Source organism: Pseudorca crassidens, chromosome 17, assembly GCF_039906515.1.
Source record: "Pseudorca crassidens isolate mPseCra1 chromosome 17, mPseCra1.hap1, whole genome shotgun sequence".
NCBI classification, from domain to species: Eukaryota; Metazoa; Chordata; class Mammalia; order Artiodactyla; family Delphinidae; genus Pseudorca; species Pseudorca crassidens.
In genome coordinates, this window is record NC_090312.1 from 34,643,185 (window position 1) to 34,665,130 (window position 21,946).

A 21,946-nucleotide genomic window follows, 5' to 3' on the forward strand; every position below is an offset into this window, starting at 1 on the left:
AAGCACTTAGCTCAGTTGCCAGAATAGTACAAGTGGCTTTATAAGCGCTAGTTCTCCTTATCACATGGCTCTAAGTCTAGAACTCAGGAAAGAGGTCTCAGCTAGAAAATTAATTTAGGAGGCATCAGCATATGAAATCTACCTGAAGAAATGTCTCTCGCCCCAAATAGCTTGGCCTTCCCTGTTCTTGTTTTCTAGTGTTCAACCTCCCCAGCCCCTGCCTCCCGCCCCCAACCCCTTGCAGCTCAATCTCTCCTGTCCCCCGTCTTGCTCCCTTTCTTATGAGAAGCAACTTACCTCTGTCCCAGCATCTGACTCCTCGTTTGATATTTCAACCACAGCTTAACGCTTTCTTCAGGCGTATCAAAGACTTGAAGGACGAAGATGTTGTCCACACTCAGCTTTGAAAGATCCTCCATTACCAGGCAGTGGAGGATCATAAATAACAATCATTTTTTCTTGTCACATATTCAGCTTCTAAATAAGGTATCTAACATAGGTACCAATTGGGAATAGGGCCAATTGACATTTTGCCAGTGACCGGAGACAGGAATGGAAAACTGCGTGAACCGGCATCATGTTTCTGATCGATTCCAGCAATGTTTCAGTGCCCATGTGGATTAACACCTCAGGAAGGTACTCTGCCAACCCAGCTTTCTGAGGCTCTGGGAGGAGGCTAAGCTGGAGTGGTGAGTGTGAAAAGAGGCAGGAATGGGGATCATCAGAGTCAGATTAGGGAGCAGGTGCAGTGAAATTGTGATCTCGTTGACTTTGAGCTGCCCAGGTGACATGTGTAGGAAGATGTCAAGTTGGCAGTTAGATAAATACAAAGCTGGAGTCCAGAAGAGAGGTCCAGGCTGGGACCATAGGAGTCAGTGAGATCCTAGGGAGGTAGCATGGGAAGAGAAGTCTGGTAGTGAGCACGGAGGATGTTCAACATTTGGAGGGTGAGTGGAGGGAAAGAGCCAGCAAAGGCCATAGAGGGGAAATCGTAGAGGAGCGTGGCACGTCAACGATCTTGAGAGAGGAGAGAGTTCTGACTGTGCATCTACAAAAGGCAGATTGCATCACACGGAGACCGAGAAGCGGACCGTGGGATCTAACATCAGGGAGGCCAAGTTCAGTGGAATGTTGGCAGTGGAGGCCAAATTGAAGTGGGTTCAAGAGTAAAGGAGTGGCGAGGGACGAGACAGCAATGTAGCAGCTGGAGGGAAAGTCCGCATTAGAATTCTTTTTTTAATTGAAGAAACTAGAGCGTGTTTAGGGCTAGAGGAGGAGGTGAGGATACTGAAACCTGGGGGTAGGAGGGGGAGAGCCACAGAAGTGCGATGGGATTGCCCCCATGGGAGGAGGGCACCCCTATCTGCACTATTGTAACAGGAGTGCAGGAGGAGGGCTGGGAGGATTTCAAATTTGGAACTAGGATGTTGAGCGTTCTCCAAAGGGATGGGGTTTATCTTCTCTGTGAAGTAAGAAGCAAGGTTAGCCACTGAGAGTGGGTGGAGGAGGATTTCAGAGACTGAGAAAAATAGAGAAGGATTTCATCATTATTACAGAGACTGGAAGACTGAGCTGTAAGTTTTGGGGGTCAGTCCTCAGCCCAGTTGAGGCTGCTGATTGTGGAGATTCCTCAGCAGAGTTCAGCTACCCGGGGCCAAGTTCCAGATGAGTGAGGGTTCAGCCAAGCCTGGGAAGAGGTAATGTGCAAGGACAGAGGGACCAGGAAGTGACTGAAATAGTGGCACGTGGAACCCACTGTGTGGGAGGGAGCTGATGGGGGAGGAGGATGAGGTGAGGCTCCACGGCGGCCAAGAAGCTTCTACTGTAGGGCCCTTAGGTAGCCGGTTGGGAGAAGAGGGGGTTGACGGTAGACACAGCAGCAGCAGGACTTTGAAACCCCATGTAGAAGGACCCCTAAAAAGTGCTGAGATCAGACAACTGCCCATTCAAAACCTGTGGACAGGCTAAGGGGCCCGAGTAAAAGTATAAATGGAAACCCTCATACCACATACCTACTTTTTAAAGGTTTATAAACCAAGTTAGCACACTTAGGAAAAATATGTTGTATCCTCTTATCTCGACAAGTTATCTTCATAACGACCTGAAAGGCCAGGTTCTAAAGTAGAATTTTCGGAGTCTTTGAAGTTCTGCGCTGAACATGGCAGAGCAGGCCAAGGTGACCCAGTCTGTGACTCCTCTCCCTGCCCCCAAGTCAGTCCTGCTCTGCAAGAGTCCTTGTGGACACACGTCGCTGTAAACCCACAAGTCCACGTTCCATCTACGCTCTCCTCCTACAAGTCGCTGCCTTTGGCCACCCCGCTGGCTGAGGAGTCTGTGGCTGGGGGATGCAATGTGCCCTCAAAGGGCTTGCTTCCAATGCAGGCTCTGGAAGTAGGGTCAGGGCCTTTGGGGCAGGGAATTGCAAGGTCCCGGATACCCAGAAGGGAGGTTAGAAGGAGCTGAGGCCCAGACTCCAGGTGGATGCAGCCCATGGCCCCTGGATTCCTGGCCCCTAGAGAAAACCAGAGTAGGGCCTCTAGAACAGGGGCCTGGAGCAGGGCTCCCTCTTGCCAGGTACTGTCCACTGATGTGAATGGAATTGCAAACACTTCCAGAAAACAGGGGATAGTTGTAAAGTTCTCGGATTAAGTGTCGTCACTGATTGCACACACATTTCTGAACATCTACCATGTATATTTTAAGTTTCTCAAGGACAAGGATATTGTCTCATTTAGCTTGGAATCCTTAAGAAAGATTAATTCAATGCCTTCATGTAGTCAATGCTCATCAAATATTTGCTTAATGAATGAATGACAAGAGGCAGTATGGGGATGTGGTTAAGAATATAGATTCTAGAGCCCAACTGTCTGAGTGTGGAGCTTGACGCTGCCACTTACCAACTGGATAGCCTTGGACAAGTTACTATCACCTATGCCTCAGTTTTCTCATCTGTAAATGGGGATAATGAATTGTGTGAGTAGGTGTAAAGGCTTGGAAGAGTGCCTGGCACATAGAAAGCACTCATCATTGTTACCTATCACTGCACTTTGGGGGAAAGGAGAAACAATGGCATCTCTCTCCCTTACAGAGGAAATCTCCGAAATTATGTGTTTTCACATGAGATAATGTCTGTGAATTCGCTTAGCACACAGCAAAAGTTTGGTAAATGGTAGCCTTTTTTTCTTTTCCTTCCTTCCCTTTATGATGTTACTACTATCAACCTTCCTGAAAACAAAATTTCTTACCACCATCCCTACCAAATCATTATCGCAGAGGAACAGTCTATTTTTTTCATGGAATCTCTTCTGGCTATTATGTAGTGCCATAAATTCAGAGAAATTTTGAACCCAGAAAAACCTAGAGATCAGCTGATCCAGTCCTTCGATTTTACCAACTAGGAAATCATAGCTCAGAGAGGTTTGTGGAATCACCCAGAGTCACAGAAGAAGGTGCTGTCTCTGGTAGAGCTGAAGTTTCAATAGGGGCTTGGAGCCTCTGCTTGGCTCTGTGCTCCTTTAATTACGACTCTCTAGCTGGTACTGAATTTTCTCCCAAAACTTTCAGAATAAGTGTAATAAATTAAATGTAATATATAAAGTGTAATAAATTGTGTTAAACCGTCTGTTCAGAATCTAGAACTCGACTGGCATGGATTAGGCATCTTTTTCCATCAAGCTGAAAAACAAACAAAAGAATGAATTATTTTAAAGTGGGGATGGTTGCAACTTTGGAAAGCCTTAGCCAAAGTCATCCAGAGCAATGAAGTCGATTATGCCTTTCAAAACTATGGCTGAATGCAGTATCTCACATCTGTCAGAATGGCCATCATCAAAAAATCTACAAACAATAAATGCTGGAGAGGGTGTGGAGAAAAGGGAACCCTCATACACTGTTGGTGAGAATGTAAATTGATACAGCCACTATGGAGAACAGTATGGAGGTTCCTTAAAAAACTAAAAATAGAACTACCATACGACCCAGCAATCCCACTACTGGGCATATACCTTGAGAAAACCATAATTCAAAAAGAGTCATGTACCATAATGTTCATTGCAGCTCTATTTACAATAGCCAGGACTTGGAAGCAACCTAAGTGTCCATTGACAGATGAATGGATAAAGAAGATGTGGCACATATATACAATGGAATATTACTCAGCCATAAAAAGAAACGAAACTGAGTTATTTGTAGTGAGGTAGATGGACCTAGAGTCTGTCATACAGAGTGAAGTAAGTCAGAAAGAGAAAAACAAATACCGTACGCTAACACATATATATGGAATCTAAAATAATTGTCATGAAGAACCTAGGGGCAGGACAGGAATAAAGACGCAGACCTACTAGAGAATGGACTTGAGGACACAGGGACGGGGAAGGGGAAGCTGGGACGAAGTGAGAGAGTGGCGTGGACATATATACACTACCAAATGTAAAATAGATGGCTAGTGGGAAGCTGTCGCATAGCACAGGGAGATCAGCTCGGTGCTTTGTGACCAGTTAGAAGGGTGGGATAGGGAGGGTGGGAGGGAGGGAGACGCAAGAGGGAAGAGATATGGGGATATATGTATATGTATAACTGATTCACTTTGTTATAAAGCAGAAACTAACACACCATTGTAAAGCAATTATACTCCAATAAAGATGTTAAAAAAAAATAAAACAGGGATACAAGCTAATATTAAAAATATAAATGTAGACTTAGATTATAGTAGGAAGATGGGAAAAATATATAATAATAATTAATAATGTATTTAAGTCCTTCATTTAAAGAGAAGGCTTTTCAGATTGGATTAACAAACAAATAATATTGGACTACATACTTTTATGAAATACTCACTAATGCCAGGTGATACAGAAAGTTTTTTTAAAAATAAGTATTAGCCACGATATGCCAGATAGATAATGGTCAATATATTAAAATTTTAAAAATACCTGAGTATGTGGCAAAAAACATTGTATGGCGTACAGGCTTTTTTTTTTTTTTTTTTTTTTTTTTTTTTAAGGAGGAGACAGTACAAAATAAAACTTACACACCTTAAAAAAAAAAAAAAACTATTGCTGAGTAGTATTTGTTACGTGATGGGATTCTCAAAATAACATATCTGAGACTTTAACACCCCTTGTGGTGGGCACCACCACTGACTCATTTCTATGGAAACTGGAGCACTGGGCTTGGCTCTGCCCAAACTTTGGTGAGCCAGGGAAAGGAGACCTTGGGTGAGGCGGTCAGGGTTCAGAACAGAAGCTCCACAGGACCCCAAACCTGCCATCAGGATCAGTCATCTGAAAATGAGTAAAGATAGATTCACTGCCTTATAAGTTTCAATTTTCCAAGTGAAAAAAAGTAATACAGAGGAAGAGCAATAGCAGCAATAGTTCTGGCCTCCAGGGCAGACCCCAGGTAAGTCTCTTTAGGCCAGAATGCCAGCCCTCAGCAAGGACTCCACTGCTCCAGATTCAGCAGAGCAAACCAGAACTGTAGCCCCTACCCTCCCTCTGGCGGATATTAAAGCAGCTTCCACTGAGCACCCCTCCCAGTCCCCAGTCTTGGCTAGCTGACAGGTCCTCATTATTCTACAAACTGTAATTTTTGTCGTGAAGGAAGAGCTTGAGGTTAGCGCCCCAAACGACAAAATCTGATACCATTCTCTGCATCTGGGTAAAAAAAGTCAGCCAGTGCCAGTTGACGTGGGCCCATTCATGCATCTCTCGCCTTTGAAGAATGACTCCATGCCCTGGGGGAAATGTACGATGCACCTGGACTTCAGGTGATGCAGACAGATGGGGTAAACGTGACAACCACGGTGGAAACAAGAAAGGGAAACTGAAATATCATTATTAAAATGGCAAAAGGGGAAATGGGTTTTTGACTTGGTTGAGGAGGTTAGAAAATGTGAAAAAGGGAATTTTGGAAAATAAAAGTAATTAAATATGATACCACAAAACATTTATATAGGAAATGAAATTTAAATGTGAAATGAAACACTAAATTCTCCCTCCACTAATCTTTAAACCAAATAATTCTCGTGAGAAGAGAGGTCTGCTCCGTTGGGTTAATTCTAAAGAAATTCAGCAAGTTCTTTCAATAACTTCAAAATCTGTCTCAGTGCCTGAATCAATGTCCCGTGGCACTTTATCATACCCCGAATAAAAACCCGGGACAAAGCAGTTGCGGGTATTTCCGAGTTTCTGATTTCATTATGCTTCCTTCCTGTGTAGCACTGCTCATTAGTAAGATGTAAGGAATAACCAATTTGTTCTCTCACAAAGGAGTATGAGCCACAGTCTACTGGAAATGGCCTGGAGAGGAAAATCTGGTGATGATGAGGTGGACGGGTGAGTTTTTTAATTGTCAGAACAACTTCAAATTGTAGATTGTGATAGTTGGAAAAGAGGGGTACTGAATTAGAGGTGAGAATAGATCCAGAAAGGCATACTCACACAGTACTACTTCCAAAGAGAATTCTGAAAACCCAGAGAAGGTCTTGATAAAATATCCACATAGCATTACATATTCTTAAGAGCCTTTAGAGTCATCATGATCTATGTCTTCTAACATTGTACTGGCTGAATTAATAATATCATCCTCTGCACTTCCGGGGCTTGCGTTTCTGAGGCAAAGCTCAAAGATGTGGAACAGAAAGTTCTCCTCACCTCTGACCGTGGCCTGGAAAATGGAGGCAACTTGTTTCTTGGGGCTCTTGAAGGTTCTCAGAAATGTTCACGTAGCACAGAGTAGGCTAGATAATTGAGATTCTTTCTCTGAAAGAAAAGAAAGCACTTTCAGACCATTTTTGTTTGCTGTTTGCTTAATCATATCACAGTTAACCTGGACTTCTGATCACTAAAGAGAGGCGGTGTGTCTTGTTCATTTCCCTTTGCAAAGAGTTGCTTGCCTCTGCAGGCAGAGCAAATAAAAATGAGTCCCAGGCAAGTGAAAAAATACAAATTGATTTTCATATTTATTACACTTCTCCTTCAGGCGAGGCAGACCGTTAACTAGACCTAAGTATAAAGTTAGATCACACCCCAGCAGAGCTCAGGGCAGCAGATGGCAACTTTTATTCATCATTTCCCAGGTGAGGGGAAAAGGACCACAGTCATTTACACTGTCAATGCCATTTCGGTGGTGGCTGTTGTGGTTGATGCCTTCATCAGATAAGGAATAGACCTAGAAGAGAGGGGGTGAGACCCTGGAAAGTCAGGCCATCTCTCAATCCTGTCCCCATAAAATTAATGTAGAAAGGAGGCTCAGTTTGCTTTCTGCTAGTCTTCAGTCAGCAGAAAAGTAATTGCCTTACCCTAAATGAAAAACATGACTTCCTGATTATAGTAAATAGGGGAAGGAAAAAAAAGAGCAGGACAGACAATCAGGTCTTTCATTTGTAATAATCCAGTGAAAGCACTGCCTCGGCAGAGAGCTGGCAGCTCAGGAGCTGATGAAAAGAAGCCGAGAGAGCCCATGGGGCATTTTGAAGGCGGAATTTGTCCAGATGCTTGAAGCTCCCGGTGCACTGTCCATTAGGGAGGTTCACCCGACTCTGCCTGTGCTGGGGGGTAGGTAAACCAAGGATTTAGAATGTTCTGTGCATTTTCCCCTTCAAACAAACCTGTGTTCAAATTTTGGCTCTGACACTTACTAACTGTGAGACCACAAGCATGTTTCTGTGCCTTGGTCTCATTTATGACATGGAAATAAGCATGGTACCGGCCTTACAGTGTTGTTGGAAAGAGGGCACGGTGCTTGGAAAGTTCTGAACACAAGTCCTAACACAGCAAGTCTTCAAGAGATGGCAGCTATGATTTTAATCCTTAAAAATGTTTTATTCTTGTCACTGTTGTTCCTTGACTGACTGGGACAGCCGGGTCTTCTTTCTGTCCAGTTTTTGACATTGCTGGGCTGCCTGGACCTGCTCTCTCACAGTGTCCTTAAAGCCCTGGCATCCTCAGAGCAAGACAAAGAGTGGGGACAAGCTAAGTTAACCCCCAATGGGACTCCGAAAGTACAGAGGCCCCTCTCCCTTTCTTGGTGTCTCCACTTCTGGCCAGACAGGCAGAGAGCTCATAGACAGGTACAAGTTTCTGCCCAGAGGCAGCTGCCTTTTGCACCCAGAGGTGACCATGGAAACTGACCGGGCCTACTGGCTGGTGTCCATCCCCGCAAGAACACCTTTCTGATAGACGGTGGATCAGATGGCCCTTGGCTGCACACGGACGGCTTCCAGGCTGGAACGGGTATACTTGGGGGAACAGCTCCTGTGACTAATGATAGCCAACACTTACAGAGAACTTATATGTCCCAGTCTCTGTATAATAAGCACTTTGAACATGGATTAGCTCATTTACTCTTCACAGCAACGTTAAGAGGTAGGTGCCATTAAAAGCCCCATTGTCATGATGAGAACACTGAGACCTAGGGGGGCTAAGTGTCTTATCCAATGTCAACCATAACACCAAAGCCAAGAGTTAAACCCAGGTCTTTATGACCAAAGTCCATGCACTCACTGATCACAATGCTGATCTCCCACTTGAGAGCTGTTCACCTGGGCTGGCGACCTGCAAACATCTAAGTAGCTGCGTATGTCATGGCTCCAGGGTGGAGAGCCTGCAAGGTCTTCTCCAAGGGCAACCCCACTGCGGGAAAGCTATGTGTGTTCTCCTACTGTTCACAGGAGAAAAATGAAGATTAAAAAGGCCGTGGGAGAAATTTACCAGTTCCAAGCAGCGTCTATGCTGTGAGTAATCCTATCTAGGATTGAGAAAAATAGAACAGTTACTGGAAATAGGGTGAAAAATACTCCTTCCACAGTTTAGAACTCCCTCATAAACAACCATGAGGCCAAATCCAGGAACAAGCCACAAATATGAGAGCGATGATTTGATTTTGTTTATTATCTGTGTTGCATAGGGTGTGATCCTGGCAGCGCTGGGGAGAAATGAGCTAGCAAAACATTACGTGTGGGCTGGTAGAATGTTTGAATTATCTGCATTAATTGATTTTACCTCCTGTTAGATTCTTTCATAAGGCTGAATGAATTGATGTGAATTTCAGGTTCTCAGCTAACCAGCAAGCAACTCACTTCCGAATCTCAGAGAATTGCTGCTATCACACAGGCCAGAGAGCAGGTGTTTTCACTCTTAACAAAGCATCTCAAATAAGAATAGAACTTCAGGATTTTTTTAGGTGCATTTACTAAGAAGCCCCATACAGAAAGAACAGTGTATTTCTTTTGGTCCCTCGAGCATGTATGCAGATATTTTAGGGGGGAAAGGCAGGGCCTGGAGTGATTACAGAGTTTTTGAAAAGCAGGTGATTGTGGTGGGGAACAGTGTAAAGCTAAATTGTTCAAATATATCTAAATCTATCTAGACATAGGCTTGGGTGGCTCTATTTGCTTGAGAGGCTGAGAAGCCTCTTGGGAGGATGATTTGGGGAAAGCAAGCTAGCTCAAAGAGCAAGGTCTTTGCTATCAGAAAGAGGGATGGTTCCTAGTGCGTCCCAGTCCTGTTATTAAAAGTCACCTCTTGCCCTCCTCATGCCCCTGGTCTCCCAAACTCCCCTCCTCTGTGAACTTGTGTCCAAATCCTATAGAAAGGAGGAGGATGTAAGCAAAACTAGACAACAGTTTCACTCAAAAGATGTTTGCTGTTAGGGCATAGAGTTCCCTCCCTTGCACTCAACCAACCAGATGAAACATACACAAAAATAAGAGAGATATGTGCTTTGGCACCTCTAGGGCTCCAATGTCCTGGCAGGAGACTTGGTACCCAGAAGAAGTATATGCACCCAGAGAAATAACAGGTGCCCAGTAGAAAAACCATGGTGTCTGCTGTAGACCATGGTAAGAAGTTTGGATTTTGTTTTAAGAGCAATGCAAAGTATTTTTATCAGAAGAGAGAATAACCTTTGGTTTTTAAAAGATCACCTGTGTGGAGGACAGATTTTAGAGAGCCAAGAGAAAAAGTAGGGAGACCAGTTTGGACATTTTTGCAAGAGTCAAGGCAAGAGATGACAGTCGCTTATAGACTAACGTGGTAGCAATGAGGATGGAGAAAATGGATCAATTTGAGACACATTACGGAGGAAGAGTCAAGAAAGCTGGCTGATGCTTTGGATGTTGGGGTAAGGAAGAGGGAGAAAACAAGAACGACTCTGATTTCTGCTTGCATATTTGGGTAGATGTGGGAGACTATAACAGGAAAGAAACTTTGTATTCTATTACAAGTTAATCGCTAAAGGGATGTTGCCTATGAACTTAAATTATACTTAATAGCCCATCTCTAGGAACCCTGCCTCCCAGATAATGAGCATTAAGCTAAAATACCTTTGTTTAGCTCACAGGAAACACTCTGGCCAGTCCTACCAGGAATGGCTGCATGAAGGAAGAAATTAATACATCCCCTCCGGAGTTTGGCTGGAACCAGGACTTTACTCCCTCCCCTTTTAGTGTGAAAGAAGCCTGAATTCTAACTCGGGGAAGATGGTTGTTTGGGATATTAGTCTACCATCTTCTTGGTCTGCTGGCTTTCCAAATAAAGTCGCTATTCCTTGCCCCAACAGCTCATCTCTTAATTTATTGGCCTGTCGTGCAATGAGCAGTATGAGCTTGAACTTGGTAACAAGACTTGATGAGGAATAAATTTAGAGAAAAATATCAGGAATTCTGCTTTGCAAATCAACAAAATTATCAATGTAAAAGGAGACATTAGGGACTTCCCTGGTGGTCCAGTGGTTAGGGCTCCATGCTCCCAATGCAGGGGACCTGGGTTCGATCCCTGGTCGGGGAACTAGATCCTACATGCTGCAACTAAAATATCCCACATGCTGCAACTAAAGATCCCGCATGCCGCAACTAAGACCCGAGCAGCCAAATAAATAAATATTTAAAAATAAATAAATAAAAATAAAAGGAGACATGACAACTGACATCACAGAAAAACAAAGGATCATATGAATAACTATATATCAACAAACTGGATGACCTAGAAGAATTGGAAAAATTCTTAGAACTATACAACCTACCAAGACTGAGTCAGGAAGAAATAGAAAATCTGAATAGACCAATTACTAGTAAATAGATTGAATCAGTAATCAAAAATCTCCCAGTGAAAGAGTTCCGTTTTGGCTCCTTTGAACTTAAACATGCTTGGGAGATAAATAGGCAACTGGATAGAGAAGATGGCAAGTCAAAGGAAGGTGGGTGTCGGAGCCAAGAACAAAAGTGAGAGATTCCCTGAGTGTAGAGGGGAGAAGAGAGGATGCCCTGGGATCAAACCTTGAAGAAACCACTCTGTAGAGGATGGGTAGGGGAAAAGGAACTTGAGAAGAAAGTTGAGAAGAGGAGAGCAGAGAGTGGGAGGGAAACCAAACAGGTGTGGTGTCCCAGAAGCCGAGAGAAGAGAACCTGCAGCACACGGCAAGTGATACTCAAATATTTCTTCTCTGGATATCTCCATGTGGCAATGACCAGCTTGGGGTTGCTGAAGTGAAAGTTCATGTCTGAGGACCTTCAGTTTCTGGACTAAATCTCTCTCATCTCTCTGGGCGGGAAGCGCCTCATCTTCCATGGAGCCCTCACTGGGCAGTGGCGGCAGCTGGCTGGGCTCCTTTAGTTGGCAGTGGTGGTTCATGATGCGGTGTAACCGTGGCTCTGTAAACTGAGTTGTTTGGTTATCATGATCTACAAGATATATTCTCCCGGAAACTGTACTCTGGACTTCCCAACCGGGTGGCAGTGGTCCAAGTTCATCACAGTTCACGCTGTTGAAGTCTCTGGGTATCCTGGGGTCGTGCCGTGTGCTAACTCCAGTCTGCGTGTGCAGGAAGTAAGAGAGTATTCAGGGTTTTTTGTTGTTTTTTGTTTGTTTGTTTTTTGCGGTACGCGGGCCTCTCACTGCTGAGGCCTCTCCCGTTGCGGAGCACAGGCTCCGGACGCGCAGGCTCAGTGGCCATGGCTCACGGGCCCAGCCGCTCCGCAGCATGTGGGATCTTCCCGCACCGGGGCACGAACCTGTGTCCCCTGCATTAGCAGGCGGACTCTCAACCACTGCACCACCAGGGAAGCCCGAAAGTATTCAGTTTTGACTAAGGCTGCTGAGAGGCTAGGTCGAGGGTGAAAGACAGCCCACCACATTTGAGAAGGAGAGGTCCCTGGTGAACTTGGTACGAGTGACATCAAGTGGAGGGGTGGAGTCAGAGCCAGAGTAGAGGGTTAATGAGAGAGAGAACACAGACATCTCATTTTACTCCTGGAAACCCAAAAAACAACAATGAAGCAATTGTATTTAACATGAACCTGTAAGGATGGTGAGAAGGGGAGAGGACAAAACCACAAAATTTTGAGAGCTGGAAATCAACTAGATTAGTTTTAACTGATCGAGCAGACTGAAGAAAGCTGAATTTGAAGTCAGCAGTGAGGAAATGTAAAACCAGCACAATTTACACCTTCAAAGTCTCAGTAATTGGTGGCACCAGGAAATTTTAACCGTGGAGGTAAGGCAAGGGGGCTGGGAATTGGCATTAAAACAAGGAGAATTGGTTGAAAGCAGTTTAAAAAGTTAAGTACATCTGCAGGATCCCCACCATACCCTGAACAGTCTTTGAACTGCTCTTTCCCCTCCTGGCAGAAGACTGGGTTTATTCTCTAGGAAGATGAAACACTGAGTCCCTAGACTGCGGTTGCAAGCGGGAAGACTGAGAGACAGTGAGATTACTGGTGCCAAGACTCCTCAGGGATCTTCCCCTCCTCATCTTCCAGAACACAGACAGGGAGGATTCTCTGGGGAAATGAACCAGTCCAGAGGAAAGATACTTACATCAGGGTCACCCAAGGAAACAGCCTAGCCAGACTGCCCTCCTATGAAGCTCACAATTGGTAAGCTCCACTCATGTGAACAAAGCTTCAAATCAGCTATTTGGTCCTCACTGTCAAGTATAAGCAGACAGCAAGTATTACAAAATATCTGAAGAGAACCTTTAATATGAAAGAGCTACTTGCAGAGAACTGAGACTATACAAGAGGAAGAAAACTCCCCCCCAAGTTATTAATATCCTCCAGATATCAGAGGGATATTGCAACCTCAAAAAAAAAAAAACCCCAGAATGCAAATAAAATAGGAGTTCAGAGAACAAACAACAACTAAAACCCCTAAGGTACAAACTTCCAATTATAAGATAAAGAAGTACTACAGATGTGCAACACGACAAACATAATTAATACTGCTGTATGTGATATACGAAAGTTTTTTTCTTTCCTTTTTCCTTTAACATCTTTATTGGAGTATAACTGCTTTACAATGGTGTGTTAGTTTCTGCTTTATAACGAAGTGAATCAGCAATACATATACATATATCCCCATATCCCCTCCCTCTTGCGCCTCCCTCCCACCCTCCCCTTCCCACGCTCTAGGTGGTCACAAAGCACTGAGCTGATCTCCCTGGGCTATGCAGCTGCTTCCCACTAGCTATTTTACATTTGGTAGTATATATAAGTCCCACTTCGTCCCAGCTTACCCTTCCCCCTCCCCATATCCTCAAGTTCATGCTCTACATCTGTGTCTTTATTCCTGTCCTGCCCCTAGGTTCATCAGAACCACTTTTTGTTTTTTAGATTCCATATACATGTGTTAGCATACGGTATTCGTTTTTCTCTTTCTAACTTACTTCATTCACTCTTTATGACCGACTCTAGGTCCATCCACCTCACTACAAATAACTCAGTTTCGTTTCTTTTTATGGCTGAGTAATATTCCATTGTATATATGTGCCACATCTTCTTTATCCATTCATCTGTCGATGGACGCTTCAGTTGCTTCCATGTCCTGGCTATTGTAAATAGTGCTGCAATGAACATTGTGGTACATGACTCTTTTTGAATTATGGTTTCCTCAGGGTATATGCCCAGTAGTGGGATTGCTGGGTCATATGGTAGTTCTATTTTTAGTTTTTTAAGGAACCTCCATACTGTTCTCCAATAGTGGCTGTACCAATATACATTCCCACCAACAGTGCAAGAGGCTTCCCTTTTCTCCACACCCTCTCCAGCATTTATTGCTTGTAGATTTATTTATTTTTTTGCAGTACGCGGGCCTCTCACTGTTGTGGCCTCTCCCATTGCGGAACACAGGCTCCGGACGCGCAGGCTCAGGGGCCACGGCTCACGGGCCCAGCCACTCCGCGGCATGTGGGATCTTCCCGGACCGGGCCACGAACCCGCGTCCCCTGCATTGGCAGATGTACTCTCAACCACTGCGCCACCTGGGAAGCCCTGTTTGTGGATTTTTCGATGATGGCCATTCTGACTGGTGTGAGGTGATACCTCATTGTAGTTTGTTTGCATTTCTCTAATGATTAGTGATGTTGAGCATCTTTTCTTGTCTTTGTTGGCAATCTGTGTATCTTCTTTGGAGAAATGTCTATTTAGGTCTTCTGCCCATTTTTGGATTGGGTTGTTTGTTTTTTTGATATAGAGTTGCATGAGCTGCTTGTATATTTTAGAGATTAATCCTTTCTTAGTTGCTTTGTTTGCAAATATTTTCTCCCATTCTGAGGGTTGTCTTTTCGTCTTGTTTACGGTTCCCTTTGCTGTGCAAAAGCTTTTAAGTTTCATTAGGTCCCATTTGTTTATTTTTGTTTTTATTTCCATTTCTCTAGGAGGTGGGTCAAAAAGGATCTTGCTGTGATTTATGTCAGAGTGTTCTTCCTATGCTTTCCTCTAAGAGTTTTATAGTGTCTGGCACTACATTTAGGTCTTCAGTCCATTTTGAGTTTATTTTTGTGTATCGTGTTAGGGAGTGTTCTAATATCATTCTTTTACATGTAGCTGTACAGTTTTCCCAGTACCAATTATTGAAGAGGCAGTATTTCCTCCATTGTATACTGTTGCCTCCTTTATCAAAGATAAGGTGACCGTATGTGTGTGGGTTTATCCCTGGGCTTCTATCCTGTTCAGTTGATCTATATTTCTGTTTTTCTGCTGGTACCATACTGCCTTGATTACTTACTGTAGTTTTGTAATATAGTCTGAAGTCCAGGAGCCTGATTCCTCCAGCTCCATTGTTCTTTCTCAAGATTGCTTTGGCTATTCAGGGTCCCCTGTGTTTCCATACAAATTGTGAAATTTTTTGTTCTAGTTCTGTGAAAAATGCCATTGGTAGTTTGATAGGGATTGCATTGAACCTGTAGATTGCTTTGGGTAGTAGAGTCATTTTCACAATGTTGATTCTTCCAGTCCAAGAACGTGGTATATCTCTCCATCTGTTTGTATCATCTTTAATTTTGTTCATCAGCATCTTATAGTTTTCTGCTTACAGGTCTTTTGTCTCCTTAGGTAGATTTATTCCTAGGTATTTTTTTTATTTTTGTTGCAATGGTAAATGGGAGTGTTCCTTAATTTCTCCTTCAGATTTTTCATCATTAGTGTACAGGAATGCAAGAGATTTCTGTGCATTAATTTTGTATCCTGCTACTCTACCAAATTCATTGATTAGCTCCAGTAGTTTTCTGGTAGCATCTTTAGGATTCTCTATGTATAGTATCATGTCATCTGCAAACAGTGACAGCTTTACATCTTCTTTTCCAATTTGGATTCCTTTTATTTCTTTTTCTTCTCTGATTGCTGTGGCTAAAACTTCCAAAATTATGTTGAATAATAGTGGTAAGAGTGGACAACCTTGTCTTGTTCCTGATCTTAGAGGAAATGGTTTCAGTTTTTCACCACTGAGAACAATGTTGGCTCTGGGTTTGTCATATATGGCCTTTATTATGTTGAGGTAGGTTCCCTCTATGCCCACTTTCTGGAGAGTTTTTGTCATAAATGGATGTTGAATTTTGTCAAAAGCTTTTTCTGCATCTATTGAGATTATCATATGGTTTTTATCCTTCATTTTCTTAATATGGTGTATCACATTGATTGATTTGCATATATTGAAGAATCCTTGCATTCCTGGGATAAACCCCACTTGATCATGGTGTATGATACTTTAAATGTGCTGTTGGATTCTGTTTGCTAGTATTTTGTTAAGGATTTTTGCATCTATGTTCATCAGAAATATTGACCTGTAGTTTTCTTTTTTTGTAGTATCTTTGTCTGGTTTTGGTATCAGGGTGATGGTGGCCATGTTCTTGGATTGGAAGAATCAATATTGTGAAAATGACTGTACTACCCAAAGCAATCTACAGATTCAATCAGAACTAGAACAAAAAATCTTAAAATTTGTATGGAGACACAAAAGACCCCAAATAGCCAAAGCAGTCTTGAGGGCAAAAAATGGAGCTGGAGGAATCAGACTCCCTGACTTCAGACTACACTACAAATCTACAGTAATCAAGACAATATGGTACTGGCACAAAAACAGAAATATAGATCAATGGAACAGGATAGAAAGCCGAGAGATAAACCCACGCACATACGGTCAACTAATCTATGACAAAGGAGGCAAGGATATACAGTGGAGAAAAGACAGTCTCTTCAGTAAGTGGTGCTGGGAAAACTGGACAGCTACATGTAAAAGAATGAAATTAGAACACTCCCTAACACCATACACAAAAGTAAACTCAAAATGGATTAGAGACCTAAATGTGAGACTGGACACTATAAAACTCTTAGTGGAAACACAGGAAGAACACTCTTTGACATAAATCACAGCAAGATCTTTTTTGATCCACGTCCTAGAGTAATGGAAATAAAAACAAAAATAAACAAATGGGACCTAGTGACACTTAAAAGCTTTTACAAAGCAAAGGAAACTACAAGCAAGATGAAAAGACAACCCTCAGAATGGGAGAAAATATTTGCAAATGAATCATTGGACAAAGGATTAATCTCCAAAATATATAAACAGCTCATGCAGGTCAATATTAAAAAAAACAAACAACTCAATCCAAAAATGGGCAGAAGACCTAAATAGAGATTTCTCCAAAGAAAACATACAGAAAGCCAAGGAGCACATGAAAAGCTGCTCAATATCACCAATTATTAGAGAAATGAAAATCAAAACTACAATAAGGTATCACCTCACACCAGTTAGAATGGGCATCATCAGAAAATCTACAAACAGCAAATGCTGGAGAGGGTGTGGAGAAAAGGGAACCCTCTTGCACTGTTGGTGGGAATGTAAATTGATACAGCCACTATGGAGAACAGGATGGAGATTCTTTAAAAAACTAAAAGTAGGGGCTTCCCTGATGGCACAGTGGTTGAGAGGCCGCCTGCCAATGCAGGGGACACAGGTTCGTGCCCCAGTCCGGGAAGATCCCACATGCCGCGGAGCGGCTAGGCCCGTGAGCCATGGCCGCTGAGCCTGCGCATCTGGAGTCTGTGCTCCGCAACGGGAGAGGCCACAACAGTGAGAGGCCGTGTACTGCTAAAAATAAAATAAAATAAAAATAAAACACTAAAAGTAGAATTACCATATGACCCAGCAATCCCACTACTGGGCATATACCCAGAGAAAACCATAATTCAAAAAGACACATGCACCCCAATGTTCATTGCAGCACTATTTACAATACACAGGTCATGGAAGCAACCTAAATGCCCATCAACAGATGAATGGATAAAGAAGATGTGGTACATATATACAATGGAATATTACTCAGCCATAAAAAGGAACGAAATTGGGTCATTTGTAGCGACGTGGATGAATCTAGAGATTGTCATACAGAGTGAAGTTAGTCAGAAAGAGAAAAACAAATATCGTATGGGGCTTCCCTCGTGGCACAGTGGTTGAGAGTCCGCCTGCCACTGCAGGAGACACGGGTTCATGCCCCGGTCCAGGAAGATCCCACATGCCGCAGAGCGGCTAGGCCCGTGAGCCATGGCTGCTGAGCCTGCACGTCCCGAGCCTGTGCTCCACAACGGGAGAGGCCACAACAGTGAGAGGCCCGCGTACCGCAAAAACAAAACAAAACAAAACAAATATTGTATATTAACGCATATATGTGGAACCTAGAAAAATGGTACAGATGAACCGGTTTGCAGGGCAGAAATTGAGACACAGATGTAGAGAACAAACGTATGGAAACCAAGGGGGGGAAAGTGGCGGGGGGGGTGTGGGGTGTGATGAATTGGGAGATTGGGATTGGCATATATACACTAATATGTATAAAATGTATAACTAATAAGAACCTGCTGTATAAAATAATAAATTAATTAAAATTTTTAAAAATTAGAAAAATAAAAGATTTATTAGGAAAAATAAAAATATAAAAGAATCAACAACAATGAATCAACGAGGTTAAACAGAATCCCAATCTAAAAGAGGTAAAAAAAAAAAAAAAAGCCTTGGCTATGGGGGTGGAGTTTAGGTGGGGGTGTGGAACTTTGGCAGGTGGGGGGGGGTGGTTTGGGGGGTGTGACCTAGGCGGGTGGGGAGTGATGTTTGAGTGTGGGGCGGGGCCTAGGCGGGCAACGGTCAAGCGTGGGCGGGGCCTCTGCTTAGGACCTGCGCAGAAGGGGGCAGGCAGCACGTGGAAAGGAGGGCCTCTGGAGTGTGGGGTTCCCGAGTTTCGAGGTAGGGCCCTGAGTGAGGGTGTTTGGGTGGGGTTTAGGCCCATCTCGTTGGAGGGGGTCTCCGAGTGTAGAGGTGGGGCCCTGGGTGGGGTTTAGGGGCGGGGCTCGGGCTCTGCACGGCAAGAGGGAGGTTCCGAGGGCAGAGGATTAGGCCCAGGAGCCCAACAGGCTTCCCCGTGCCTAAGTGGACAGGGAAGGCACTGGCCTCGTTCCCTTCTGTTTCTTCGTACTCCTCCCCCACCGTCTCCGCCAGGGTCTCCCCCGTCGCCACTGGACCCCTAACCGTGGGTGGGTCCCGCTGGGTACAGGAACTCCTCCCCTCCCCCAGCCGCCCCTCAGGGGTACCGGTCCCAGAGGTCCAGCCTTTACTTTTGCTCCCCCTCCCCTCCCTCCCACTCCCTCAGGACCCGCGCGGCTGGACCTCCTCGGTGGGCTGAGGATCACGCCCGGGATCTCAGCAGGTTCCTGGGGGCCCAAATGGGCAGGGGAAACCTGGCCACACTCCCTTTTGATCCTCTGTCCTCCCAGTGGTTCCCCAATTTCCCCCTTCGGGCGAGGGATCCCTTCCCCTCCCCCAGCCGCCCTTCAGGGGCGCCAGTCCCGTCCCGCCTCCACTTCTCCCCCTTCACTCCCCCCATGCCCCATATCCTACCCGGTCGCTGGGGGTTCCTCCTGTCCCCTTAGGTGTCCGTGGTCCCCCCCGGTGCCTGGTAGGTGCCCTAGTTTTGAGGAGACGCGAATTCCGCGTCCTCCTAGTACGCCATCTTGACTCCGCCCCTCCAGAAGTTTTTGAGAGAGTAAATCCTGAGTTCTCATCACAAGGAAAAATGTTTTTTTCTATTTCTTAAATGTTGTATCTATATGAGATGATGGATGTTCACTAAACTTATTGTGATAATCGTTTCATGATGTATGTAAGTCAAATCATTATGCTGTACACCTTAAACGTATACAGTGCTGTGTGTCAATTACATCTCAAAATTGGAAGAAAAAAATTCTGAAGAAGTTATTTTTGTCTAGATTTTTAAAATTCCCAACAATCGATTAAATGTTAGAATAAAGGCAGTTTCACTTGCAAGCTCTCGAAATTTTACCTTTCATACACTCTTCTCAAAAAGGAGAAAACAAAAACAGGAAAGATGAAGAGTTTGAATTCAGGCCCCAAGAAAAAGATGAAGAGAATCCGTAGGATGAAGGGAAGGGACCTCCCAGGAGACAGTGCTCCACCAGGTCTGAAGGGTGGACTGGAAAAGATCTAAACTGGCAAAGGTCTGAAGGCTCTGGAAGAGATTTCTTCAAGAGGATAGAATTGATAGCAAAATCTAAACATTTTGAGGAGAGAGTTAAAGAACGACAGTTTGAAGTGAAACTGCTGATAAGTACATAGAAAACTAAACGAAGAAAGTTATTCCTAAGGAAAATGAAAAGTTGTATAAGAAAAAGTAATCTAGACTTACTACATGGCTCCGTTTTCAATATCACCATGTAATCGATAAACACTGATTATCAAACTAAACAAAATTATGATGTAACTATATGGGCAGGGTCCACGTGTGTGCTGTGGGAAGAGAAAAGAATGGAGTTAAAGTCTCATCTTCTCTAAGGGAAGGTCAGTAGATACTGCTTAAAACTGAGGGATCAAGAAGTAGCAAAATACTAGCATTTTTTGAAAAACCCATTTTTTTGCTGTGCTGGACTCCTGGTCACACTTCAGTGACTGCAGTGCACAAGATAATGTGGTTGAAGATGATGGGAAGCGGGGGGCCATAATAATTACTAATGTTATAATAGTTTAATGTAGACCATGTTCATTGGGAATTTAGAATTTAGTGCTTGAAGAATCCCTGAGGTGGGCTGTCGGGAGACTCTTTGCAGGCGGGACCAAGGAGGGGTGGGAGAAGAACTCACTCTTAAGGAAGAGAGTCAGGCATAAGCTGGGTCCAAAGACAATGAGCCCATTTCACATAGAAGAGTTGATCTGGGTACAGCTGAGGCTGATTCTAATTTACCAGGGCCAGTCTCCAATGGCCCTTATTCTAGAGAGTACCGGAAAAACAAAAGAGCAAAAATGCAAACAAAAGTGCCGCTTTGAAGTTTTGTAGCTTAAGAAGCATGGGACAGGCTAAGAGGAAAATGGAAAATCCCTGTGAGGAAATTGGCAATGACACCAATAGCCAGCCAAAGTTGAATGGCTACTATGTGCCCAGCAGGGTGGAGTGTTACTACAGTCCTGTCTGGCAGGCATTACTGTTATTATTCTACAGATGAGAAAACCGAGTTCAGAGAGGTTGAATAATTTGTTCGGTATCACACAGCAATAAATTATGGAGCCAAACTCAAACCCAGGACGGCTCGACTTCATAGGCCATATTCTTACATTTCTTTTCTGATATGATTGTAGGTGATTTAATTTCATGCGTTAAAGATTTAGAAGAGTTACTAGAATTATTACGCTGAGAATTCCTTCTCTCACCACTACCACCAGTCACCCAGCTCCCCTCCTCATAGACAACCAATGTCATTAGATGATGTGTGATATTCCCAAGATAGTTTATGGATTTCACTTTGCTATATAAGCAATAGATTATACATACTGTTCTGAACCTCACACTTTTCCCTTGGGAACATGTCCTGTGGACCCGTCCATGGCGGTACGTAAAGAACTTCCTTGCTCTGTTTCCAGCTGCAGGGTTGACTGCTGTGTGGAGGCACCATGGCTCTGTTTACAGTCTGCAGCAATAGACTTAACCACCTTTCCATTCGTGGAGTAGCCAACCAGCCAATGCACTTTATTCTGAGCAAATTCCACTCCCTCAGGACGGATCTTGAGGCTCTCCCGTGACAGTTAGGCTCCTTTAGCTGCAAGACACATCAGTACTCTCAGGTCGCCTTGACCCGTGGGGATTTATTGTACAGACACTAGCAAGAAAGGAAACGGAAACAGCTGGAGAAGCAGGAGGCAGAGCAGCCCCGCCCAGCACCCTTGCCCCCTCCGCTGGGAGGTGCTCCAGGAGCTACCCTTCCTCTGCCGCTAAGGCTCCCAGCCCTCGGCATCACTAGGCTCCCTCTGGTGCACCTGGGTCCAGACCTCCACACGGGAGAGGTCAGGGTCTCCAGCGCCTGGCCCCCGGACAGGCTCGGGGAGCTGCTGGCCAGTCAGCTGCCCCGGGAGCACAGCGCACCCCCTATCCCCCCCAGGTGTAGCCAGGCTGACGGGGTCAAGTGGGAGGGCATGAGTAGCCAGTGCATAAGGATCCATTTCCTCAGGATGAGCTTGGGACCCCTTGCTCAGAGCAAAAGAGACTCCTTGGTGGTACCCCCTGCCTGGGAATCCCAGAAGTGCTCAGGAGGAATTTGCGTGGGCTGCAAGTCCTGTTGAGCAAGTGAGGCCAGAGTCACAGAGTCCCTCTTGAAGTTACCTCGTTTTGAGACCCA

The 21,946-nt window shown here is 44.3% G+C and overlaps 1 long non-coding RNA gene across 2 annotated transcripts; it reads right to left on the reverse strand.

Annotated features, from left to right (window-relative positions):
• Positions 1–256: 256 nt before the first annotated feature.
• On the reverse strand, positions 257–21,084 carry LOC137210001 (uncharacterized). 2 transcript variants are annotated; one of them, XR_010936225.1, is made up of 3 exons: positions 19,164–21,084; positions 6,654–6,761; positions 257–3,675 (listed from the first exon to the last, which is right to left on the reverse strand). It is a non-coding gene; the product is annotated as an uncharacterized lncRNA (long non-coding RNA). The 2 variants fall into 2 exon arrangements; XR_010936226.1 differs by lacking the exon at positions 19,164–21,084 and adding an exon at positions 8,505–10,874.
• Positions 21,085–21,946: the final 862 nt, after the last annotated feature.